The sequence below is a fragment of the Prionailurus viverrinus genome, chromosome B3 (assembly GCF_022837055.1).
Source record: "Prionailurus viverrinus isolate Anna chromosome B3, UM_Priviv_1.0, whole genome shotgun sequence".
In the NCBI taxonomy this organism is placed as follows: domain Eukaryota; kingdom Metazoa; phylum Chordata; class Mammalia; order Carnivora; family Felidae; genus Prionailurus; species Prionailurus viverrinus.
Window position 1 is genome coordinate 46,314,334 of NC_062566.1, and position 27,531 is coordinate 46,341,864.

The 27,531-nt window shown below is 38.4% G+C and overlaps 1 long non-coding RNA gene across 5 annotated transcripts; it reads left to right on the forward strand.

Annotated features, from left to right (window-relative positions):
- The first annotated feature begins 928 nt into the window (after positions 1-928).
- LOC125168309 (uncharacterized) lies at positions 929-26,543 on the forward strand. Of its 5 annotated transcripts, none has more exons than XR_007153075.1 (4): positions 929-1,063; positions 2,846-2,952; positions 9,327-9,532; positions 26,455-26,543. It is a non-coding gene; the product is annotated as an uncharacterized LOC125168309 (long non-coding RNA). The 5 variants fall into 5 exon arrangements; XR_007153073.1 differs by lacking the exon at positions 26,455-26,543 and adding an exon at positions 22,539-22,761; XR_007153074.1 differs by lacking the exon at positions 26,455-26,543 and adding an exon at positions 21,085-21,447.
- The last annotated feature ends 988 nt before the right edge of the window (positions 26,544-27,531 follow it).

Here is a 27,531-nt window from a genome sequence, read left to right on the forward strand (position 1 = left end):
AAAGACAAGTACAATCATTTTCTCAGGGACTTAGACAAAACCAAGATTTGGCCCAAGGCAGACTGACCTATCGCTTCCTTAATAACCATCAGAGTAACATTAACTAGGGAGACATCAGTTGATTTTCAAAAGACAATGGGGCTATGAAATCTTAACTAGAATTACATTGGGGTAGGTGTGCATGTAGAAGGTATATAAGCTCTAGATTTTGAGTGGCATAAATATTTAGAATTTGGGAAAGAAAAAAAAATCATCTGTGAGGCTTTTCTGCAACAGTGTAAAACCAGAGGTCAAGAGTGGGGGAAGGGAGGCACTGTCATAGAGAAAAATATATACAACTGCCCATTTCTCTTGGCAGTACCTGGATGATTGCTAGCTCCTGGCATTAATCACCTGTCAGAAATTACCTTCCCCACACCTGACACCCCTACCTTGACAATTTTTGCCTCCTTGCTCATGAGTGATGGGATGATGGTTAGGCCCTATCCATCATGCATTTTGATCAGACTGTCATTCCTAGGTGACTCACATATCCTGGCTGGGACTAGGCCCCAAAGATGTCAGCCCCGAAGTGATATCTTGTGATGGTTGGGTACATGGTTCTGGGAGCAGATTGATGGTAATCAGGGTTTGCTGTATGTCAGCACCAGGTTGCCTGCTATGACACATGAGCTGTGCACTCATATAAAAGTACAGTGTGTAGATGATACTGGCCTGGGCATACCTCTTTAGCATAAGGATGAGCCTAATTGGATAAGTGCTCAGCTGTGCCTCTTTTGGGGTCAAGGACGGGTCAGAGAAGGACAGAATTCTAAACTAGTAAGAAGGCAGAATTTCTATGTTGTGTGAACAAATGACTCATAATGCCTATTGATGCCAACCTTGGAAACACAAGAATTGAAAGTGTTAGAGAAGGTCTATAGGACTCTGAAGACCAAAACCCCAACGTAGAAAGATGGGGAGAGTGAAATCAGAAACATCCAAGAATGGACCTTGCTTTCAGAAGAAATAACAGTTTGCAGTTAGCATTATATGCTTTGGGTAATTAATTTCATAAGTCAAGGTCAGTGAAATCTTTCTTCAATGAGGAAGCCCAAAGACATTATGGTTATGATTATGATTATTATATTTTTAACCATTTCAGTGTCCCTGATTTGTAATCAGAATTAAGTACTGCTGCTCTCTTTCCTTCTTGAAACATTTTTCTCCTCCTCATCATCATTTATTTAATAACCTAGACCCACCTGAAATTCCTTCTCCTGTCTTGAATCCTTATTGAGCCATTCTTATTTAAAATTATTTTGTGGTTTTGGTCTTATTATATAACTCTGTACTTTATTTTCATAGTACACTTTACTAGGTATGTTTTATTGGGACAGGAGTCTTTATAAACCTGTCATCTAAACGTATCGCTGTGTTTGTACCATTTCTCTCCTAGTTGATTAGGAGGTTTTTGCGATTAGGGATTATATCTTATCCATTTAGCCCTAGTGTATACTTTGGGAATGTTTATTGATTGATAATATTTATGCTTTTGTCCCTGACAACACCTAACACAGGGCTAGGTACATGCTTATGGACAGGTTCAGGTAGGGACTGATGTCTTGTTTAGAACTGTGTCAGCAAGCCTTCCATAGGACATATTCTGCACCTCTTTCTAGATACACAGATGCCATTTCTATTCTCGAGGTCACGGAATCCAGCAAATTGAAAACATTTCTTGGGTCTTACTCAGTAAACTCTTTGCAGTTGAAATGGTATCTGTTTCAAATGCCACTTATAGAAGCCAATAATAATACAAGAGCTTGATCTTGACAGCAGAGAAATGTGTTAACTTTCCCAATGTGCCCTATTTACTGTAATCTTGAGTGAATTTCACTTTTTTTTTTCTTTACTACCACTACTTCAAACTCTCTCATTTGAAGAGTAATTTCTTTGGAATACTGCCCAGGTTAACCAGGGGTCTCTTTTCCCGTTTTGGCTTCTAATGTTGTCTTTAAACTGTCCTTAATTTCTTCTTACTTTTCTAATGCTTACTAATAATCTCTTGTTCTTTTACTCTGTTCACTCCCTCACTCATTCACTCACACATTCTTTCACACACCAGCTGTTGCCACTGACACTCCTTGTTTTACCTTTTACTAGCTATGTGATTTTGGCTTTCTCTGTGACTCAGCACATCCATAAAATAGGGAAAATATCAGTTCTGCCTTATAGGGTTATTATGAAGAATAAATGTGTGTGTGTGTGTGTGTGTGTGTGTGTGTGTGTGTATGTGTGTGTATTGTCCAAGTATGTAGCACTTAGAATCCTATGGTCAAAATAATCTGAGAAACCTTAAACTGAGCAGGTTAGCATTCCCTACTATTCATACCCCATTCTGGGTTTTGAATCATCTCTCATGGATTACTGCTATAGGTAAGTATACCTAGCACATTCTAAGGATTTGTTATTTTTATATTCAGAGAGAACTGCACCAAATGCATTGGAAAGGGAATTCTAAGCTTCCCGGCATTATACCACCCCAAACAGGCCAACAACAGATTAATATTCCTCAAATACAACTTTTATCACACTATTCTCCTCACAAAGCTTCTCTGGCAAAGGGAAGAGAACATTATGGCAGAGGACTGGCTGATGTGCAAATCCAAAGATCTCAGCATAAACTCAGCTTCCATGAAACACTTGCTCATTCGTTGATCTGCTAACTTGTCCATGTCAGATAATGTACAAGTAGCTCTGTCTGTGATCATGATTCCCAGCTGGGTGCTAGGAATAGCAAATCTGAGATGCAGAAAAATGTAAAGGGAGCAAATTAAAAAAAAAATTTTTTTTTAATTAGCAGGTGTTAAGCTAGCATTCCCAAACTGAATCCTGAGGAATTCTTGGAATATTATATAAGGAAAGAAGAATCCTATGGTCAAAATACCTGAGAAACCTTAAACTGAGCAGGTTAGCATTCCCTATTGTTCATTATGGGTTTTGAATCATCTCTCATGGATTACTGCTATAATCACTTGCTTCGACTCTCTGCCTTTCATTCTTTCCCTTTCTAGTCCAACCCTTCTACTCTTGACAAAAGAGTCTTTCTAAGACAAAGATCTGGTCACACCACTTCCTTGTTTGAAACCATTGGCAACTCCTCATTACCTATAGCATCAAATCCAAATTTCTTAGCATGTTTTACAAACACTTCAGGATCTGGGCCACAAACTGTGTTTCCAATCTCTTCTCCAATCTCCCTCTTCAAATATACCATATACTCTGTTCACAGAGATTTGCAATTCCTTGACATTCCATGGACACCCATTGCTTCTGGTCATACTATTTTCACTGCCTGGAATGACATTATCATGTTCTTACGTACAAACTTAGTTAATCCTCATAGCAACACTACAGGGTATGTACTATTATTATCCCATTTAACAGTTGAGTAAGCTGGGGTGAATAATTGTTGAATAACTTGGTAGAGGTTATACAGGTCATAAAGTAATTGATTTGAACCCAGACAGTCTAGCTCTGAAGCCAATGCCTTTAAGCCTTTGGCTTCCCTGCATCTGGGAAGCTGACAGAGAGAGACAGGTAAACTACTAATCCAGTTCAAGTTAAGCTCCTTTTGACCAAATATACATTCTACTCCTCCTTCCAGAAGAAAACATAAATTATTATGTTTTCTCTTACTACGTGCATACATATAATGTTATATGTACACACTGTAACTTCTTATCGTCCTCAACAGCAATGCCTGTTCAGTTGTTTGCCCCACAGGGCTGTGAGTTCCTTATGAATAGAGATCTTTTAGAAATATTCTGACATCAATCTCTATTTTAACAGCCAGGCACAACACCTTAAGTTTCATGTTAGGCACTTAAATCTTTATGGAGGTGAATTAAAATGAATCTGCTTGAAGGTAATAGGAGGCCCTGGTGACAGCTTGGTTATGATTCTGCCCAACAGTTCCCAGACACACGACTGATAAATGCAAACTCCTTGTCAAAAATGACAGTGTCTGGTAAGCTATGTGCTGCAAGCTTTTCTGAACTGTAAATGTCACAGCAAGGTTTAGAAATGGAACTCAAAACACTTTTGAGAAAGTCTACCTTAGTCAAGAACTCTTCCCCCCAAAGTGGCTTTGGAAAATCAATTTGGCTTCCTGTCTGGGATGTGTTGGTCACTTCTAATACATGTAGGTGTCTTTGGTATGCAGAAGCTCTTCCACAATCCTTTCAGTATCAGAATCAATCCCAAGTGCCTAGATCTGGCTTCCGTTCAGTGTTGCAAGTCATGTGAAGAGCTCTCCAACAATCTAGAAGGCAAGATTCATACACACATTTGACATCTACTGAGCACCTCTTACACACTGGGCTCTGTTCTCAGGCCAAGGATACAGAAATGGACAAGACACAGCCATTATACTACAAATAGTTCACAGTCTTACAGAAGGCAGGCAAGGAAGTCAATATTATGGTATGTCACATTGTAGAGCCATGTGACAGGCTGCTTAGAGAACAAGAGGGGGTCTCTAACCCTGTGGGATTAAGAGGCTTTCAAAGTAGCTTAGTTTTGTAGGGGATGCTTGGTTTGGGACTTTAAGATAATAGAAATAAGTCAGAAAACAGAAAAATTCAATTGCATTGCTAATTCTTCCCCCCTATATCTCTTGAACGCATCTGCTATTATCCCTTTTTTTTTGGTCTGCCAGAATAGCCTAAGTAACTGTTCCACCCACTTTCTCTATTGTCTTTCTTTTATTCATTCATCACACAAAGCCAGAAAATCTTTTTAAAACATAAATTAAGCCATGTTACAACTTCGCTTAAATCTAACCGATAACTTTTGATTGCACTTGGAATAAAACTCCTTGCTATGAGCTATAGGACTGCTTGATCTGAAGCTACCTCTTCACCTTCACCTCATGCTATGTCCTCCACACCATACTCCAGCCACACTGGCCTTTATTAATTCACCGAACTTTAGAAAATCTTCCATACTTAGAACTTGTATATGTTTTTTTCTTGGTCTGGAAGTCTTTGTCCCAGGTCTTCACCTGGCACATACCAAGTGTCACCACCTCACAGTCATCATTCCCTTTTGTCTCTATGTTAACCCTCTGTTTATTTTCCCTTCCCAGCACCTATCACAATCTATAATTATTTTATTTATATTTATTTATTTATTGTTGTTGGTGATGTGTGTGGGGGGGGTGTTCTGTTTCTTTGTTATCCCCACTCTACCATAAATTGCATGAGGCTTTGGATCACGTTGCCTTGCTCACCATTTATTATTAGCCCTTGGCTCAGTGTCTGACACACAGTATATACCCCAAAAATATTTATTAAATAAGTAAAGGAAGGCAAGGGGGCTTGCAGACACAGTCCACTTAAGATCTACAATAATGAATTGTGATACATTTGTGGTGATGGGGGGATGTATGAGTGTTAGGACATGAGATTGAAGAGGCAGCCAAGGGTTAGGTTGTGAAGAATCTTTTATGCCATTCAGAGTAGTCACAACGTCATCCTCAAACGATGGGGAACTGCTGAGGAATGGTAGAGCAGTGAGTGTCTTGACATATAATGAAGTTTTAATGTTTTGTCCAAGGTCACCCATGTAAGAAAATATGATCTTAGGAACAAATAATGCTTAGCAATTGCCACTCACTTCTCTATGGACTTCTGCAGGATTTTGAAAGAACATGCTTTATTCTACCATTGGCCTAAACACAGCAGTCATTTCTTACTCCTTGATAATTGCTAACTATATTATTGCTTTTTTTTTTCTTCTTCCAGTGAGGGATAACTTTGGAAAAAGGCAGTAGGTAGAGCACTTTCTGATCTTATTTGTTAAATGGTACAAACATTCAAGAAAAAGTATGACCACTGTACACCATTCTTTGCCTCTATTCCCACCTGAAACATAAGACAAAATTTATATGTAATCACTTGTCATTTTCACACTCTGACAAACTCTTCTAATATTTCTATTACCAAAACACTGTAAAGTGTACTAAATACACATGAGATAGTGAAGATTTTATGTTGCTTTCTAAACCGACTCTACTGCAAAACAACCAAGCTAGCCAGCTTGGTCTCCCAAGATATATTTGTGCAAGGGTTCGGATAACATGCAGTGTGTTCTGGGTTCTCCCTCTGCCCAACCCCAATTATTTGAACAAAGATGTCCTTTTGATTAATTTCTACAAGTTTCAGCTTTACTTAGGAAAGTCATCTGCTTTGGGTATTTTTCTAGGAAAAGCAACATGTTGAATCTGAAAAAAAATTTCACTTGGACAATATTTATCAAAAAGTAAATTATTAAGAGAGTCACATATTAATGACCTAAATGGAGTCCTATTATATCCTTAGAATATGTATGGTGTAATTGAGCAGTGCTACTTAAGAACTTGCTAATTTTAAACTCAGACCACAAGTTAACAAATTTGCTAATACCCTTAAATCTAATTCCTGGCAATGAATTATATATATATATATTTTGTCTTTCCATCATGTACACCAAAGTTTTTAGAAATTCTACTAATAGTTTGATAGTTTTTCTACCAAATTTAAACAGAAATAATTCCAAAGTATTAAACAGAAGATTTGATTTTTAGCTTTTATTAGCCATAGTTTTTATATCTGAGACACTTCTAATACCTCTTGCATCCTCATCAGAATCTAAACAGTTCCAAAGAATATGTACAAATACTCAGCTTAAACACCTCCTTCCTACCTGGTCCCCAAAGCAAAAGAGGGTAATTGTTTGGGGACAATTTCTCTTCAGGAGACCATCTGGATCTACTACTTGGGGCAGCACAACAGACCTTTGTTCTTGATTATCTTATCGGTTCCTCCAGTTGGATGCATCACATAGAAAACTCTCCTATATGAAAAACTAGAGGAATTCAGGATCAAAATATGGGCCTTTTGCATATATTTTATTGGAGTCCAAATTCATATTAGATTTCACAGGATATAACATATCTGGACCTATAAGGCTATGAAACGCTTTTGCTTTTAGTGCTATGAATTTCTCAACAAGATTTGAACATTTCTGCTACAGTAAACATTTAGCTGCACTAAAGTAGTTCCCACAAGGTAGCTCACTGTGTTTCCATCAACATTGAGCATGCTCTTCACTCTGGAAGAAGGTGAAAGTCTATGACATGGTAAGTGGGAGTGGGGAGTCCAGACTTCACTTTCCACTTTCATTTTTCAAGAGCAAACCTGTTATTGTCAAGTAACTCTGAAATTCCACTTTGAGATGAAACTGAAATTGAGCTCTGAAAACCTCCATTGAAAAGCACCAAATTACAGATGAATTTATGTTTAAATACCAGACTCACTTGCTTTCTGATAATTCCTTATAGATGAAGAGAGGGAAATGTGTGCGTGGAATCTGGGATGACCATTTAGCCCATCCCTCTTTCTCCAGTCATAACCTTATTGATTTCCCCAACACTATGGCATTTTATATGCCATAAGTAGTATGTGTATCTTCTATTGGCAAGTTGTTACAGGCCATACAACAAAGAGTAATGTTTAAATGATCTTCCTTTCATTTAACCTAGCTAAAAATATTGAATATTTCAATTATCTAAACATGATGATACACTGTTGTATTGAATATGAATGTTTAGAATGAAATTAGAAGGTATATCACAGATTTCCCATCAAAGACCATACCAGATGGCTTTGGAAGGAAAAGACAGTAAGAAGCATGGCTAGTTTGGGAGAAGGAGCATTTCAATTCCAATAAAGCATTTTGGGAAGTATGAGATTTTTATAAATCTCCTACTATAAAACCCTTTCTTAAATGAACCCAAATATTTGGTTTACAATGAAATATTTATTGTTAAATTACTTAGTTCTCATAATCAGAAGATAGAACATTTCTTTTAAAACAATGACTGTTTTTAATCTTATTTTAAAGCCAATTCTAAGTCTTAGTCAATTAAATAGGCTCTGCTAACAGGTACATTCCAGGCTACAAAGACAGCAGATAGGAAATGACCAACTCAGTGAGTGCTATGAGAGAGGACAGTGTTGATCATTTCCTTCTGGCCTCTCCATGTCCACTCTGAGTTCTTCTCCTATCCTACTCTGCCCTGTAAGGCTGATACATGTGGACAGCACTGACAGGTGCCCTTGCCCACAGGCTTTCAGTTGGTTCTACCAATGAGAGGCACTAGCAGTTGACAGAGGGTGGGAAGAAATAAAAATGAGAGAGCTTTCTCTCAGCTCCACCCCTGCCAGGTCATGGTGGGCTGGCCTAGTCTCTATACCAGACAGTAATTCTTTCTACACAGAGACCCTCAGTGGGTTTTTGAAACTGTTCTTCCCTGTTACTTTTTCAGAGTAGTAACTGTGCCCACTATTATTAGACCCTAGGTCCTGTACAATTTATTTTTCTAAGCCCCATCCTATCTTTGAAACATTTCTATACTACACTCAACTCAATTATGAAGTTTGAATGTGCCTTTTCTTTCTTGCCGATAAAAAGACCAGAGGGCTCATGAACTAGTAGTACAATCACATTCTCAGAAATGTGGCAGGCTCAAGGTCCTTTTGCACAAACTTTTAAAAAATATAGACTTCATGTTTAATAAAAGTTTTAGGTTTGTGCTAAATTGAGAGGAAGATACAGAGATTTCTCATATATCCTCTGTTCCCATCCATGCATAGCCTCCCCCATCATCAATATCCCCCACCAAGTGATACCATGCTTTCACAGAAAATGAATATAGAAAAAATATAATGATTGATGCATGCCATTATACATTCATCCAAACCCATTGAATGTACATTACCAAGAGAGAACCCTAATGTAGGCTGTGGACTTCGGCTGATAATCACGTGTCAGTGTAGGTTCATCAATTATAACAAATGTACCATTCTGGTGGGGGATGTTGATAATGGGAGGGGCTATGCATATTTAGGGGCAGAAGGTATATAGGAAATCTCTGTACTTCCTCTTAATTTTGCTGTGAACCTAAAACTGCTCTAAAAAACACAAAGTCTTTAGAAAAGAAAAACATTGACAATTTATTTTAAATTTCAGGAGTTTATAAGGAATTCAATGATGTTGGGGTGCCTAAGTGGCTCAGTCAGTTAAGTGTCTGGCTTTTGGTTTCAGCTCAGGTCATGATATTGTGGTTTCATGAGTTCAAGCCCTGCATCAGGCTCTGTGCTAGCAGCATGAAGCCTGCTTGGGATTCTCGCTCTCCTCTTTCTCTGCCCCTCCACCACTTGCATTGTCTCTTCCTCTCTCAAAATAACAAATTAATTTAAAAAAAAAGAAATTCAATGATATCTATATTTCCACTACAGAATAAAATCTTCTCCCTAAATGAGAGAAAATAAGGAAGAATTGAGAATAAGCCCAAAGGGATATACAAAACCAACAAATTCCTGTTTTCCTGTTGGTGGAAGTGTTTTTAACAAAACTAGTTTCGATGGTCTGAAAACAAGAGAGAAGGCTCTGAGCATGCTGCTTCGCCATGAATCCTAGGACCCAAGAATATCTGGAATACAAGGTATCTGAGATATTTCCTTACATCCCTTTCCAGTTCTTGAATACCTGCATTGGCAATTCTGCCAAAGGATGGCTCAGCCTTTGTGAGCACATTTCTGGTACCTGGGAGCAACCTATAGCTTGAGGCAACTCAGTCCAATGTGAACTGATCTAATAATTTAGAAAACTCTTCCTTCCATTGAGCCTCAATCAGCCACCCTGTGGCTGCCACACACTGAATCTCGTTCAGCCCTGGAGGGCGGCATGGAGTGAGTCTAATCTGTCTTCCCCTGACAGCCTTTGCAAATGTGAAGACAGCAATCATGTTCACCCTACATTTTTTCATCCCCAGGCCCAAATCCCTAGTTCCCGGTGGTGGAGGCATGATCCTCTGGACATACACAATATTAATTTTATCAATGTGCTGAACTGAAAGTTGTGTTTGAGATGTGACCCGACCTAGCACAGAATGGTGCTATCCCCTTGTACATTCCAAATAGTGTATTTCTATCAATGCAGCCTCAAAATACATTATTTTTAAAACAGCCCCATTATACTGTTAAATGCTAGGAGTATGAAGGCATGGTTTTTAATATGATGGGTTAAGAGAACGTGGAAGAAGTTTTACAACATACCTACATATGTAGTGCATTCTATCAAAGTAGACAGAATGCTAAAATGATTAGGGTAGTAAAAACATAAATTGTGAAGTTTGAATTTCTTTGTGAATTTTTGTATACAAATTGGTGTTAAGGTGACTCACATAAAGGACCTAAGACATGGTGACAATCTGTCTTTCACCCAGTGCTAGTTCTTTCCTAGGCATACAAGCTGTTTCAGAAACTCACCAGCAAAGTCCTATAGTCAGAAGACCTGAATTTCAGTCAAGTTCACTGAAGCCCTGAAGATCAATTCATACTTTGGAATTATTCTCTATAAATTGGAGATAATAAACTTTGCCGACTTGTGATTATGAAATTAGAGAGTGTCAGGGACAATGCTGTGTGGAATCTAAAGCTCAATGCAGACAAACACGCCCCATGCAAGAGGAAGAGCAGGGACAGCTACAATGGTGTTCTTACGGTTACGGGCAGGGGAAAAGTTCTCTATTTGGTAACATTGTTGACCATTACCTAGCGCAGGTCTTGAGAGACGTTTGTTCTTTTTCTGACTTTACATATACACTAAAAGCCTGGTAATAAGGTCAAAATTACTCCACATCATTACAGGATTTTGTTTTCTGCCTTTTAAATGGCCCATTTGCATACCAGAAGAAGCTTGATCATTGGTAAGAAAATAAGCCGGAAAAGAAGGAGAAGCTTTATGTCTAAACTCTCATTCATTGAGCAACCACATAAAAGTAAAGTAAGAGAAACCAACTTTTCTTCCATTCCTGAGCTAGAGAGATACATATGCTAATGTTCTGGCTACTCTATCAATTGAGTTTACCAACACTCAGCAGGGCCATTTTAAATACAAGCCTCTGTGGAAACAGGAAAGAATGGAGAGGCATTTTCATAAGCATGTTGAATGTTGGCCCCAGTACAATATGTCCTTTGAATCGACCTGAGCACAAATTGACAAGGGAAGGCTTTCTGGAAGACAAGAGGGGGTGTCTGTGCCAAGCTGCAGCTCACTCAAGGCTTCTCTACTAACTTCTCAACCTGTTTATGAACAACAGAGGACTATTTTTTTTTATGTGATAGTTTCTAAATCTGATATTTTCTATCTAACCAGGTGTAGAGATCAATGGAATCCTATTAATCCAATTGATATTTGACAGTTTTCTAGTAAAATTGAATCACATATGGAGTGCTAAAAGCATTCAGAATGATGCCTCAGTGCTGCCTAGAGGTTCAGTGGTAGCTCAGAAGACCAAAAGATAGTTTCTGCAGTCATAGTGCCAACTTAATTACCACATTATTTAGACCAGGTTTAAATAACTTAAATGAGCTTATTTATTAGCTAGAATTGTCTAGAAAAAAAGGAAAAGTTACAGCCATAGTCCAGTTCCTTTTAACACTCTCTCATCTGATTCTCTGTAGACCTTACAAGGTTGTCAGTATATGAATTACCATTCCTGTTTCCATATGTGTAATCTGAGTTCCAAAAGTATTAGACAGTTGCTTCAACACAAATGGAGTGTAAAATATATAGGTTTTCAAAAAGTTTTCTTGGAATGACTGAGTGGACTAAATGAGCAGTTAGCAATAGGCTCAGGTAGGGCTTGAGGCCAGCTCTGGGTTCCAAGTGTTTTCCCATTATACCACCATTGTTCAAATTTAAGGACTATGTAAACCATTTGCAAGGAAGGAAACTCTATTGGAATTAAATGTATTCTAATGTTATAATGGATAATATGGCTCTGGTATTAACTTTCCAACATTCCTCAGTAAGAACCTGGTGAGATCATTTCACATTTTCTTTTGTCATTAAGGTTTTACATTGTCTGCTTGTTACATGCTCTTTGATTTTGCTTCATGCCATTCTGCACTTCACTTACAGCTTCCTCTTGTCATTAGCTTTTCAGAGCAATTGCAGAGAATTCTCAGCCTTCCTTCAGCAATTGTGCCTCGTTCAGATTTTAAATTGATTTTTAGCTATTCACACTCTGACTGCTAGTGTTCCTGCCTCCACAATTCACAATACTAGAACAGAGGGACAGGCTGTTAAACATACTGACTACAGTAACCTTACTTCTGTGTTTGTCCTGTGCTACAATCCCATTTTGCATCTTTGTATTTTGTGATCCACATTTCTGTACAGGTGCTGCCTTATGGAGTGTTGGGAATGAGGGGCAGGGTGACCACACTCTACTCCTCTGGTAGGGAACACTTGGAAGAAGTCTCAGAATAAAACAGGCCTTTCCTTGAGGCATCTGATACATGCTCCTTTCTCCTTTTGCCCATAATAGGGGATGTGGGCATTCCCTACTGTGGCACGTTTTTAGGTAATTGATGTTGCCACTTCAGATTAAGATGAAATTTTGGGTGTCAGCTATGAACTGCTTCAATGGCTGTGATCAGTTAGCTCTCAGTTTACCAATTTGTGTTCCACTGAGTTGAACAGTAAAAATCCTTGGTAGTCTACCTGAAAGGCCATGAAGATGACTTATGGGCCACAGCACACAATATTTCTTTTCTGTACTTTATCTAGACAAATAAGTGCTTATAACTCTGGATTCAGGAAAGACTGTTTATTCTTCAGAACTGACATCCCATTAAAAAGAAAATAAAGTAAGCATCAGGATTAGTCCCCTAAGCTTCCATCAACAATTTTGCCATGAATGCCTGTGTGTTTTTCCCCTGTCAGCTCCTGACACCCAAAATGCATTTTTCTACAGAAAATATCATGTTACTCTTTTTTCTCCCTTCTACATTTGCCAGTCTTCCCTGACCTCTCACAAAAATCAAGACTTACATCTTAAAAATCATAATAAAAGAATAAGAAATGAAAACCCTTGTGGAGTCAGAGTGATGGCAATACCTTTAGCAAAAACCTTGGAAAAGAGGGACCTGACACAGTCAGGCTGAGCACAATGACTTTAGGGAACCAAGGAGAAGTATGAGCTGAGGGAAAAACAAAGCTCTGTTTCACAGTGCTAAACAAATTTTACTGGAATAGGCAGCTTCTTCCTTATACTTACCAATCATATCAGCCTTTTAGTTATCACTTACGTGAAATGAAGTCAGAGAAGCAAGGATACATTTTAGTTAGTCAAGTATATATAATTCAATGTGTCTAAGTCCTAGATTGCAGGAGAAAAGAATTTGGAAAACCAAAAGGCTTGTTATAGTGGGTAGCTCACTAGCTAGGATCTGGGAGATAGAATGGCTATGACAGATCTGGATTTTATCTGGGGATTTAATACCATATCACCTAAATTTGTTCTTTACACTGAGCTACTGAGATTGAGGACAAAGTCATTGCTCTTTTCATGCTGTCCCTGGTGCTTGTTTTTAACTGATAGCAATTGGATAAAACTGTTTAAAATGGGAGCTTTGTTATCTCCGTTTCTGGTCCACAGCCCTAGGGGATGGTCCTATTAGATCCTGTTGGGTGATCATAAAGAGAGAACCCATCTTGTCTTTGACTCCAAGGAGAACTCAGGAAGGTAGATGGGAAGAACAGAACACTCCTTTTGTTAAGAAAGAAAATACAGATAAAGATGTGGTATGTGTATGCAATGGAATATTACTCAGCCATTAAAATAGTATGAAATCTTGTCATTTGTGACAACATAGATAGACCTAGAGGGTATTATGTTAAGTAAAATAAGTCAGAGAAAAACAAATACCATATGATTTCACTAATGTGTGAAATCTCAAAACCAAAACAAATGACAAATAAGCAGGAAAACAGGAACAGACTCATAAATACAAGAGAACCGGTGGTTGGCAAAGGAGAAGGGGAGGCAGGATGGGTGAACTAGGTGCAGGGACTAACAGATACAAACTTCCAGTTATAAAATGCATAAGTCACAGAAATTAAAAGTACAGCATAGGGAACACAGCCAATAATATTGTAATAGTGCTGTAAGGTGATAGATGGTGATTATACTTACAACAGTGAGCACGGAGTAATGTATAGAATTTTTGAATTACAGTGTTATAAACCTGAAACTAATATATTAACTATACTTCAGTAATAATAAAAAATTGAAAAAAAGGGTACATATTTTTATCAGAGCACAGGATGCTGCAAGACAGAGGCAGGTGTTCTAAGTGGCCTGGTATCAAGTGATTTAAATTTGTTTGCTGTTGTTGTTTAACTTTTATTTATTTTGAGATAGAGAAGAGAGTATGAATCAGGCAGGGGCAGAGAGAGAGAAAATCTCAAGAGTCTCTGCACTAAAAAGTATGGAGCCTGATGCAGGGCTCAAACCCACAAACTACAAGATCATGACCTGAGCTGAAATCGGACACTTCACTCACTGAGCCACCCAGGCGCCCTGTTTGTTGTTCTTACTGATCATTTATATTCCAGAATTCTTATACAGTAAACATATGTTCCTTACATTATTAAAAAGAGTAGTAAATTGAAATGGGTATTTCCAGAGTGTGTCTATAATGTTGCAATACCTAGGAAAATAATTCTCTATGAGGATTACCATACAAGTCATTCTGATGTCATAAGTCATTCTTACTGCTGTTAAGAACCTGAAATCTGAGTTTGAAATTGGCTATGTTTTTCTTCAGGAATTTCATAAATACTGACCACTACCATGTGGCAGATATTTGTGTGAGCCCTGGATATATGATGAACAGGCACAGTCCTCAGTGAACTTACAGGAGCTAAAACTGGCAGGCATCACTCAGTTTCCTCTCTTGTAACATGGAAATAACCACATTTCAGTAGGTCATTGTGAAGATTAAATTATTTAACATATGTGAATTCTCCAAGGGCAGAGCAACTATTCAATTAAATGTAGGATCTGAGAGTGTTTGAAAGCAAAGATGAGCTATTAGAATTTCAGGAGATAAATATTAGCTCACTAATAGAAGACATCTGATATGAAACCCATGTATCTATGTTACTTATTATGAGTTTATGAGAAAACACAGTAATTTGTTCAAATATAAGCTGTTGAATTTAGCTCCTATTTTGATTTACCTTTCCCACAGACCTATTGGTACAAAATATCCAAGTGATAGAATGCCGTTAATACTCACTTCTTATCACCTGAGGGGCAAGTCGGTTTCTAGACATCCCAACTCTTCATGGTTCTACCTAGATCAGATAGATGTCTTGGGAAAATTAACAAACTATTTCACTAATGTCTTTCTCATGGTTTTAGCCACAGGCTCCTTTTTCATGGCAGCCTTTACATAGAGCCATGCGAATAGCAAACCATGTAGAAATGAATGAGAAAATGAAGACATTTAAAAAAGAAAGTCCATGAAAGGTGGCTATAAAAAAAGGAGGTTCAGATTTCCTTTTGCGGAAAACACATTTTAATTTCCCCCAGTCACTAGATTAAGTCATTCTACCCTGGGAAATGTTGTACCATTTTTCCCTCTGAAAGCTCCTTAAAAAAATAAAACAATCTTTTTAAAAAATCATTTTTCTTGAACTGACTCAGATAAATTCACTATCCAAACCCTCTTTTTCTGCATCTCCTCTCCACACTAGGTTCCCTGGGGCAGAGAGTTGTTTCCCAGAGTACCCAGGAAGCTCTGCCAGGTTCTCGGCAGCCATTGGGCTTCCGTGCACAGCAGAAGCCTCTTGTGTAAAATGAGTGCTTCCTTTCCAGTGGTCACAAAGCCTTTAGGACCCAGCCATGCACTGAGTAAGAATTGTGGCCGGCAGCTGAGCAGTGGAGTGTGGTACAGAGAAAGTGGACTAGGGGTTTTAGGTCAGGGGCCATCAATAGATGTACAAGTGGTTAAAAAACTTCTTTAAATTCTTGTAACTATATATTTCCACAATCTGTAAAATGGGAAGGATATTGTCTACTTCCTAGGGTTATGACTAGGATTAAATGAGAAAACATAGGTAGACAGTAAGCCTGGACAAATACTAGGCGATTTTTAAAATCTTAGTATTGCCTGGTACTATGGACTGAATTGTGTCCCTCCCCCAAATTCAAATACTGAAGTCCCAACCCAGTGTGACTGTATTTGGAGATACAGCTTTTAGGAGTAATTAAGGCTAAATAAGATCATAATAGTAGGATCCTACTCCTATAGGATTGGGGGCCTTGTAAGAAGAGGAAGGAAACACTTAATATAAGATCTATTGTCTTAGAAATGTTTAAGTATACAATATGATATTGTTAACTATAGGCACTATGCTGATGGTAAAACTCTAGGACTTTTTTGTCTTGCATAACTGAAACTTAAAACCTTTTGACTAATACCTCCCTGATTCTCCCTCCTCCTAGGTCCTGGCAACCACCATTCTACTCTTTGCTTCTGAGTTTGACTATTTTAATTAAGAGTTCTTATTATACATACATACATAATAATAACAATAATAATAAATAGAACAGGAGGAAACTTTTAGATGTGATGAATAGATTTATGGTATAGATTGTGGTAGTGGTTTAATGGGTGCATACTTATTTCCAAACCGATCAAGTTGTATACATTTAGTACATATATGCACAGCTCTTTGTGGTCAATCACACCATGACAGAGTGGTTAAAAAAAGAAAGAAGAACAGCACAAGCACAAAGGAAAGGACATGTAAACACACAGCAAGAAGGTGGTTGCCTGTGAGCCAGGAAGTGAGCTCTCACCAGAATCTGACCATATTAGCACCCGGATCTCAGGCTTCCTTGCAAAACTGAGACAAATAAATGTCTGTTGTTTAAGTCACCTAGTCCATCTATGGTATTTTATTACAGTATAATCTTGCACTTACCCCTTTTGCCAAACATACCACCTTGAAATTCTCTTCCTTCAGCTCTTACAACTAGTATTATGCAGTTGTTAAGAGCCACTCTAGACATTTACCAACTGTGTGACCTTGGGCAATAAGTTTAACCTCCCTGTCTCTCAGTTTCCCATCTTTAAAGCAGGTTAATAATAATACCAACCATATGGGGTTGTTGTAGAGATGAATTTAGTTCATGGACATTCTGAATGAAAGGCAGATAAATAGCAGATTGTCATTCCTAGAATGTAAATCCTGTAACAGCAGAAACATTCTTTTTTTTTTTTTTTTTTTTTTTTTTTTTTTTTTTTTTTGCTTTCCAGTGTATCTCAAGCACCTGGAATTGTGTTTGGCACATAGTCACACTACATAAATATTTCAGAGTGATTGAATCAATGGTCCTCCCACCTTTCTGACTGGCTTTCCAAGCTCTCTATAATTTGACCATACTTAAGCTTTCCAGCCTTATTTCCCTTTCTAATCAACTCAGAAATGTATAGCTATATTGACTGACTAGATATTTTTTTTGTCTAAGTCCTACATTTCATATTTTATTTTCCTTGTTCCACCTATTTCTTCTACTTGCAATGTCTTGCCAATTCCCACCCTACCTCAGCCTCCTAAGTCCTACCCATCTTCAAGAGCATCTCAAACTGCATTCATGTTAGTAAGCGTTTATTAGATTTGATAGACCATCCTAACTTCCAGAAGATTCTTCGGCTCCCCTTTATATTCGCTATCTCTTACAAAGGTAAATGTGCAACTCCTCTACTTCCTGCTGCACACACAGACACACATAGTCACAAACATAGCATCCCAAAGGCTCCTTAAGGAACAGGAAGTGGGATTCTCAAGGTCTTACCTCCTCAGACCCTAAGAGCCCTCTCTGCTCTCAAATGGAAACATCTCATAAGGCCTGGTTTGGATTTCTTCAGCACCTCTTCACAACTTTCCCCAAGGAGTACTACTTTACCAAGACAGAGTAGAAATATCTAGACAAGGTTATCGTACATTAGAATTCACTGCTTCAGTTTGGGGAGTACTTTTCTAATACAATTTGAGATGACCTTAGGAGAAACACAGAAGGTTGTAAAGTTAGAATTGATTCTCAATGTGTGGAAGGTGATGCTCACAGATGAAGAGGATGCCCCCAACATCTTAGTTCTTTTTTCTGCCCTCCTCTACACAATCAAGTTCATGACTGCCTAGTGCATCCTTGGAAAAGGAACAGGCTCTTTCTATTCTGAAAGTCATCAGAGATTATGCCAAAATTTAATGAAAAAGGGGCAAGAGGACAGAGAACAGAAGTATCTGAGAGACCCAGATTCCTGCAGTAGCTTGGCCTCCATGGAATTTGGATAGAAAGGTCTATAATAAGTTTGATATGTTTTTATTTTCTTCTCTCCTATGACTGTTATGCTACCTATTCCCCTCCCTGAGATGTGCCCCCCTCTTGTTAAAGTAGATTTGTTTGATCAAATCCTAAGCCTGCTTACACAAACAGAAGGTGGAGGTTAATTAAGCATAGCTATTTGTTCTTCTGGGGAGACCAGAGGCTCTTCTCTACCAGTGCCCCCCAAAGACAACAATGATATCATTTCTACATTCTTTTTTAATCTTTTTTAAAAATGTCTATTTATTTTTGAGACAGAGTATAAGCAGGGGGAGGAGCAGACAGAGAGGGAGACACAGAATACGAAGCAGGCTCCAGGCTCTGAGCTGTGAGCACAGAGCCTGACATGGGGCTCAAACTCATGGACCATGAGATCATGACTTGAGCTGAAGTCGGACACTTAATCAGCTGAGTCACCCAGGCAACCCTCATTTCTCAGTTCTTAGAGCCTTTCCAACTCCTCACAGTTGTGAATGGATGCATTCTGAGGACACAGTTGCCACCTACTGGATTAAACATGCCTTTTCACCATGGTAAATGGGTTGGAGTATAGTCTCATAATATCCAGAGACCTGAGGCTGTGGCTACAAAGTGGCCCCAATTTGCTCTCTGGGTCTGTCTCTGTTTTGCTCCATTAATTCTGAACTAATTGTTGCCTTATCTAGGAATCTGATGAGTATCATAATTAAAGCACCTAAACTTATTTTTCCTGCCAGAATATTCATAGCAACATTCCATTAACTCCCAGAGAAGGTAGACATCACACATAATTAGAAGCATTGCAATAATGCCAACCTACATTGATCTCATGTATTCTAGTGTACAGGTAACTTTCATACCTATAACTGCAGATTACACTCATAATAACTCACTCCATAAGGAAAGCCTGGAGACTATAATTAGCCCTTTTACAAATAAAGATTCTTAGACAGTTTGGCTAAGTGATTTTGGCTTATAAAATGGCAGAAGCAAATCTTCTGTTGAATAAACAGAGGGAAGGATCTCTTAGGAAGAGAGTGGGAAAATGTAAGTAGGTCCCAAAGAAGAATTTTATGAGGTGTTAGACAAAAAAAAAAAAAAAAAAAAAAAAAAGAAATCTGATTTACCTTGTATCAGATTGATTTAATTAATGTGTAAAGATTTCTAAATGAAATAACCTGTACCACTCACCTTTCTGGTCTCTTTCAGTCTATTGATAGCCTGCCTGCCCTTCTGTTCTTACCACCACCAACATGCTGCAGGCACAGAAATCCAACCTAATAGTATTATGTCACGTCATGTCATCTTGGATCATATCCTAGCATTTCTCCTGTGTAAAACCCCCTGATAGCTTTCCATTGCTCTTAGGATAACGTCCATGCCTTCACATTGCCGGTAATGAGAGCCTGCACGATCCCATCCCTAAAGGTCTGTTTCTGTTCTATCTTATCTCCCATTCATCCTTGCTCTCCCCAGTCCAGCCATACCTTCAGTTCTTTGAGTACTACTCCCCCTCCACATCCAGACTCAATTATAACTTCCTCTGGTAAGTATTTCCTGACCTTCCTAACTAGGATGAACAACACTCTTATGGGTTTGCATAGTCCCATGTCCCTGCCCTTGGAGAGCTTAGTAATTTCATGTTTATTTGTGTGATTAGTTGATCCATTTCTTGTTTTTCACCTACATGGAGAGGTAGAGGTGACCAGTTGGGCTCACTGTTGTATCCCCATACCTGCCACCACACCTGGCATAAGTAGGCACTTAATAATTAATATTGACTGAATGAATGAACAAATGAGCAAATAAATGGAGAACGAAGGTGATCCTTCAAACTAATCCTCATTAAAATGAAAAGTCAATAGAAAGCTATGTCCCTCTTGGTAAGAATCCCATCTACTTCTAAATTTGTTAAAAAATTTTTATAAGTAAGAGTTTAGTCTTAAAGAACTACTAAGGACTTATGTAAATGTCTCCTCTTTTTTCATTTTCACTGGGAACAATCTACCTGGCCCTTTTCTTCTCCCTATCCCTCACTTTAGGAAGTAACCAAACCATTTTCTTTAAATGGCAGTGAAATACTGCTGGTGAGTAATTCCCTAGCAGGCAGCTCTTCAGGGTCAAAATCACTGCTCAAGTGCCCACCTGTGTGTGGGTTTTAGAATCACTCATCCTAATACTTGAAAGTGAGGACCTCAGTGGGGTCAGATGTTGAGCCTCTGAGGAAATGACCACCTTCTTCCAACTTCCCAGCTCTTTGTTAAGAACCCTACCTTGAGCTTATTTATACTGAGAAAAGCTTTTTCAGCAGACACACATCTGTTCCTGAACATCCTGAGAATGAGCTGTGGGGTTTCCTCATGAAAGGGTCTGTTCATGCAGAGCTCAGTGAGTCTGACTCAGAAAGAAAACGAGTAAAGGAAATTTTTTCCCCCCAAAACACAGCTCTGTCCAAAGAATGTGCTGATAGAAGAGAGTTTTAAGGCAAAAGAGGCAAAGCAAAAAAGAGGAAATGATCCAAAAACCATGTTGAACAGAGTTTTCTTTCCAAAAGCAGATATGAGGGGAGCCTGGGTGGCTCAGTCGGTTAAGCGTCCGACTTCAGCTCAGGTCACGATCTCGTGGTCCGTGAGTTCGAGCCCCGCGTCGGGCTCTGGGCTGATGGCTCAGAGCCTGGAGCCTGCTTCCGGTTCTGTGTCTCCCTCTCTCTCTGCCCCTCCCCCGTTCATGCTCTGTCTCTCTCTGTCTCAAAAATAAATAAACGTTAAAAAAAATTTTTTTCAAAAGCAGATATGAATGTATATTTTTCTGTTGGATTCCTTCAGACAGAGAACTGGAGCTCAGCAGATTAACTGGCATTTGCACAATGGTCTTTAAGTTGCTAATTCTTGGTGAAGGGAAAGAAGACTTAAAATCGGCTAATTTGGGGCTGTTGTTGGTTAACGCCAACATATTTGTGTCAGGAGTCAGGAAAGGATTAACTTTCCACTTGATCTGTGGATGTGCCTGAGGGGCAGCGAAGTTTTGAAGGAAACAGACCATTGGAGGATTTGTGTTTCGCTCCATCAGTTTGGACCTAAGAATCTAAGAAGACGCTTGTAGCACCGTCTTTCCTCTTAGCAGATTTTTTGCTCTGAATCATCGCAACATGTAAAGCCCTGACACCTAGGATATCCTGAGGGGGAAAGCAAGAGAGAAGGATGTAATTGTGCCAATTCATCTGGCCAGGAGACTGAGGGCACAATGTCCTTTGGGCAGAATAAATTGTTATTTTGGGACCTTGTGTTGATCATTTTGGCAGTAGTATCCTGGAGGGACAAATCCAGAGTTGCAGAAAGATGTTTGGGTGCCTGGGGCAGGAAGTCAATTAGTTCTAAAGCTCTCCTTTTTCCCACCCATATTTACACAGGGTGAATATCCATTAGAGTTCCAATTTAATGAACTGGTGTCTGGTTTACATTATATTGCCCAATTTAAAAAGCTTATGATTACATGCATGTAAATAAAAACAAATTATTACCTTTTATAGTTTGCAGTATTTCATTCACAGCAAAATGCTGAAATAAAAAAAAATGTATGTATGTATGCCTGTTCTGTAGTTGCCCAATGTTTCATGATATTTAAGTTCTGGTTCTCTTTGTCCCCAGTTTCTCTTCCCATATTTGATAAAAATCTTCACTTATTGTGTTTTAGAAAGAAACATTTTGTTGTTGTTGTTGTTGTTGTTGTTGTTTTATTTCCACAAGGCCATTTGGGCCTTATTTCCAATTACCATTGTAATACAACCTTGAATTTCTAGCTGCCATCCACCATCATTGTAAAGCTTAACACACTTCTCAGATTTAAAGGCTAAGAAATTCACAATGTAAGCACTTTCAACTCTGAAAGCAAAGAAACAAATGCTCCACCAATAAAATCTACTTTAGGAAATTTTCTTTTCTGGAAAGTGTTATTTCACTGTCCTAAATCTTTCAGAGCACTATAGCGATATACCTTACTCTCTAGTCAGGCCCACTCCACTTCTGTCTGAGCTGTGGCCATCACACATGGCCCTGAGGTGAAACACAACAGAGACGGCAGTAGTATACGAGGTACAAACTGAACAGCAATGTCCTGAATCATTCAAGTTCACCAGGAGGATGGGGGTGCGGAGATTGAAGTATTGGGGCTATGTGACTCTATTTTTTTTCCAGCTAATGATCTTATATTTTCTAAAGATTGTTGTATACCAGCTTATGTTCCACTCTTTCTGCTCCTTTTCCTCCCCTTACTTTTCTAGACCATCTCTAATTAATGCAATAAAAGATCCACCACAATGGAAGTGGTGATGGAGGCTCTGGACTGGGCAAAGCCCTAATACAGAGGCAAAGTGCTCAAGGGACTGGGGAAGGAGAAAGATAAATGAGGTTTCTGTCCACCCAAAATATGGACAAATGCCACCACATACAGCAAAAGACAGAATGGAGTTAACCACAGGAAGACAGGACTATCTTTTTTGTGTATTTTAGCACACACCTTTCATATGTAATCAACTGAAATAAAATAATATTTGCCTCACATTTTCCATTATGTAATAGGTTTTTTCCTACATTCATGTAGAAAATGTTTGTCCTTCCTGGTTGGCATAACCTGCCTAATGCAATCTCTTTCATCTCTGTTGATATTGACCTTTCACCTGAGATACATTCTTCCTGGTGAGACCCATTCCACATGTCATTAGAGCATCTCAATGGTTAAATTTTTACATGATGGAGAATGTATCATTGAAGAGCAAACATTTTTGAGATTTTTTTGGATCTGTTTTAAAACTGTAGCTTGGATATTATCAGATTCATATGTTTACACTGTGCTGTGTCCCACGCAACTTGTAAATATTTGATAAATGTTACCTTTTAATTCCTGATAACATTATGAAAGTGTTAAGAAATGTTGTGGCCGATAACCTTTTTCTGAGCCTAAGATTCACATTTACCATGTAGTTATTGATTGACTAGAGCAAAATGATTTTGTTTTCAGGGAAACAGAGTCTCTCAGAGGCCACATTCAAACTTTCCCTTCATTTAATTGTATGTTTTCCAAGGACAGAGATAAGATTTTTCCCTGTTCTGATTCTCAAGCAGGTCAACCTGGGTCTACTAAGACCAAATATTTATGGACATATGTGAGTATGCAGTTCCCTAATGACAAATGTGTGATAATATGTCAGAATGAAAGATTTTTGAGACAGTAATGTTGACTGTCTGAGTTGGGCATTTACTTAAGCTGTGTTGCTGGGAAGCAGGTACCTGGCCCTCCATCAAATAAAGCTTTTTCTAATGAATGAGTTCACATTCTGAAGTGTAACCTCCAGAATCAGAACATTCAGGTACTAAAACATCATCCTGGGCAGAAACAGTTGGAAATTTTTATGTAAGCCTGAGAATACTTTATTTCAAGCCTATGCTACACAGTAAATCAACCTTTCCTGGTTTAATTTAATGAAGAAAGCATCAAATAATACATTTAAATTTTATGGGAAAGTGTTCTTAAAATATGCATACTATACTATATGATTCTATTTATATAAAGTGCACAGATACAAAACTATATTTGATGCTATCAGAAAGGACATGATGGGGCAGATTCTACGGTGCTGGTAAGGTTCCTATCTCAGTCTGCTTATTGTTTACTTAAGTGTGTCCAGTTTGTGAAAGTTCACTGAGTTTTAAAGTTATTATATATTATAATATATGTACTATATCATTTTTAATATATATTCCACAAAAATTATACATATACATTGAAGTCTGTATATGTCTTGGTTTATGTTTTAGTTCTATTTTTCTTTAAATAGAACTAAAAATGTTTTAGTTCTATTTTTCTTTAAAGAAATGTGCATTCTCTTTCTTTCAATCTCAAAGGGATCTTTTTTTTTTTTTAATTTTTTTTTCAACGTTTATTTATTTTTGGGACAGAGAGAGACAGAGCATGAACCGGGGAGGGGCAGAGAGAGAGGGAGACACAGAATCGGAAACAGGCTCCAGGCTCTGAGCCATCAGCCCAGAGCCTGATGCGGGGCTCGAACTCACGGACCGCGAGATCGTGACCTGAGCTGAAGTCGGACGCTCAACTGACTGAGCCACCCAGGCGCCCCTCAAAGGGATATTTTAAGAAATGTACTCTCTTTGAAGTGGGCATGTGTACTCTTACACATATTTCTTGAAGGAACCTTATTATACCCAACTTACTTTTTGTGTAACTGTTCATATAAAGGAAAATTTATTCTTGCTGCATCTCACCAGGCTCTGAGCTCCCCAAGGCAGGGGCATGTCCTGTTTATATCCTCAGAGCCTGGTGCATGGTAGGCAATCAATAATTATTGAATCAGATGCAAAAGATTAGGTAGAACAGCATCCTTGATATTCCCCAACTCTGATCCCCAGAACCTTCAGTCTCTTTCCACTTGATAGTTCATAACACTGGTTACTAACGCAAGTTAAAGCGTAACCATCTCTGCTGTGACCAGGTCATATGATCTGCAGGGATCCAGCCTCAAATCAGGAGATATTGCACAAAGGCCAGGAAGCAGCCAAGGACGAGAACTGAGTAACTTCATCAGAGTTGGGTAAATAGCAGTTAGCACAATGGTCGCACTAAACAGGACAAGCTCAAAGTGCAGTGTCATGGCCAGATGGCTCCTTTCACTGGAATGGGCACAGGTGCCCCTTAGAGACCTGCCTTGCAGGAATGATTACAAAGAATATTTACCAAGTGATTTATGGCTTATGTGTTTTGTCTTTTTTAATCTCACAATAGCTTTGTGGTATAGGTAATGTCATTCCTGTTTTATAGATGAGGAGACAGATGCTTGGTAAGTTTAGCAATTTATCCCTAGTTTCCAAGTCAATGACAGAATTGTAACTCAAACCTAGGTCTGGCTGACTCTAAATTCCATGAACTCATGGCATTACACCTTTAAAAAGGAACAAAAAAAATCATGAAAACTCAAAATTACTCTGATTAAGCTCAGAAATCAAAAAACAAAAAAAGATGGGGCCAGATATTGCATTATTATTTTTTATTTTGTGGATAACTTGCTATTAGAAAGGAAAGTTAAAAGAGGCATTTTCTCTATTTTCTTTGCAAGGATACTTAATGTCTGTTCAGGGCCTGTGCTATATGTATCTCATTTTAACCCTGCCAGCAACCTGGGGAAGAAGGTACTACCATTACCTCTACTTAATAATGAGATGATGGAGGATCTTCAAGGTTAAATAACCTGCCCAGGGCCACTCAGCCAATAAGTAGCATTTTTGGATTGGTAACTAAGTCTCTTTCACCTCACAGTTGACTTTTCTTTCTAGAGTCAGCCCTGGTCTATGGGTAGTGGCTGCCTGGAGTTCTGTACAGAGATGGATTGCGAGGCACTGCAGAGCCCCTCTGGAAAGAAGGCTAGGATAGATTAGTCATGCCGCTTATTTGCCATCCTTGTGCCATACTGTTCCCACAACCCACTTCTCTTATGCCCTTAGGGATCCACCTGTGCTTAATAATCACAAACTTTCTTATGCTTCTTAACCTGCAAGACACAGACATGAAGCCTACATCCTACTGAGCCATTTATATTTGCATTCTCCAAAGACATTGTATCCATCCCATAACCAAGTAGCAGATGTAGACATTGGTAATGTTTCTATTTAGGCTTTCATCTTGAGTAAGGGGACATTTAAATTATTAAAGTAAAGATAAGCTAAAATTAATATAATATCAGTTCACTCACAATAAAAAGGCATTAAATATCTATACTCTTTTGAGAAAATCAGAAGCAGACTAGGGCAATAAAAAAGGAACTAAGTCTCAGGCCCAAATTCCAACTTGACCATCACTGGTTCTGCAGCCCTGGACTGATCATTCAAATGCATGGATTATAGAGCCAGACCTGGGATTGAATTCTGGCACTGAATTTATAAGTGCTATGATTGTATGCAGTTGGCTATTTTCTCTAAAGCTTTGTTTTTTCATCTTTAAAATGTGAATACCAGCAACTACCTCATTGGTTTGTGAAATCCATGAAAATGTTGTATGTTAACTGTTAAGCACAGTCCTTGCAACATCGATGTCCTTAATAACTGCTAGCTGTCCTCATCCTTCCTTACCACTCAGTTTCCTCATCTATAAAACTTAACTATAAATACAAATCTTTCTATCCTTCACAGAGTCCATTTACAAGTTCACACTTTATAGAAATAAAGGATTTTATGTATTACACGTTATTCACATCTCAAAAAATATTCAACCTATTAAGGAAAGAGGATGCCTCCAAAAAGGTAAGAGGTAATAATACATAATACACATTTGCAAAACAAATGAGGAATAATACATGGGAATGGGAAAAATCTTGGAATAAATAAAGTAATTAGAACTGAAAAGTTAGTGAAAGTGTGGATTTTGAAGGAAGAGAAAGGCATGCCCTGTCACAGAACACAGAAAAGGAGGTGAAGTTTCATTCTGGTAGAAAGAATATTCTGCTCAGATTCAGAACACATGATAGTGAGTTCTAATACTTCCTGACTTTTAACTTTTCTGAAACTAAAATATGTGGATCCTTGTAGAATGGGGGAAATCAATTACATTGGCCTTTTTAGGGACTGAGAGAAAAAAATTAGATCACACATGTGAATTGACTTTAAAGAGCTGAAAACCAGTAAAGAAATAAAAATTGCTATTTTTAATTGATCACACAAGGCAAGGCCAGAACTACAATAAGGCAAATGACCTGTCTAGGGTGCAAAATTTAAGAAGGCACAACTCTGAGATCTTGCTTTTTTAGATTTTGCACCCTCATCTCCTCACTTGCCTCACCCTGATCCCAGGCCAGTGAAAGGAGACAGCAAGCCCAGAGTAACATTGTAAAGATAAATAATGAGACATGAGGGCACAGTGATAAATCCAACTAATAACAGGCTACAAAGAACAAAGCATGAGTCTGGACCCAATGAATCAGTGGAGCAAGCTCAGGTTTTGGAGAAGGGACATGGTAGTATTTTCATAGCATGAGCATATAATGCGACAGTTCAGTTGGATTCTGAAACACATAACAGCTGATCTATATAAGGGGTCAATATTGCTCTGTTTTTTTATGGATTGGGAAGAAAATAAAATTATATATAACATTTTAAGTCAACTATTAAAATTATGAATGAATATCACCCTGCACTTATAAGAATTAATAATGCTGCTTTTTTACTGTACTACATAACATAGTAGTAGTATGGATTGCCAGGGAACTCAAG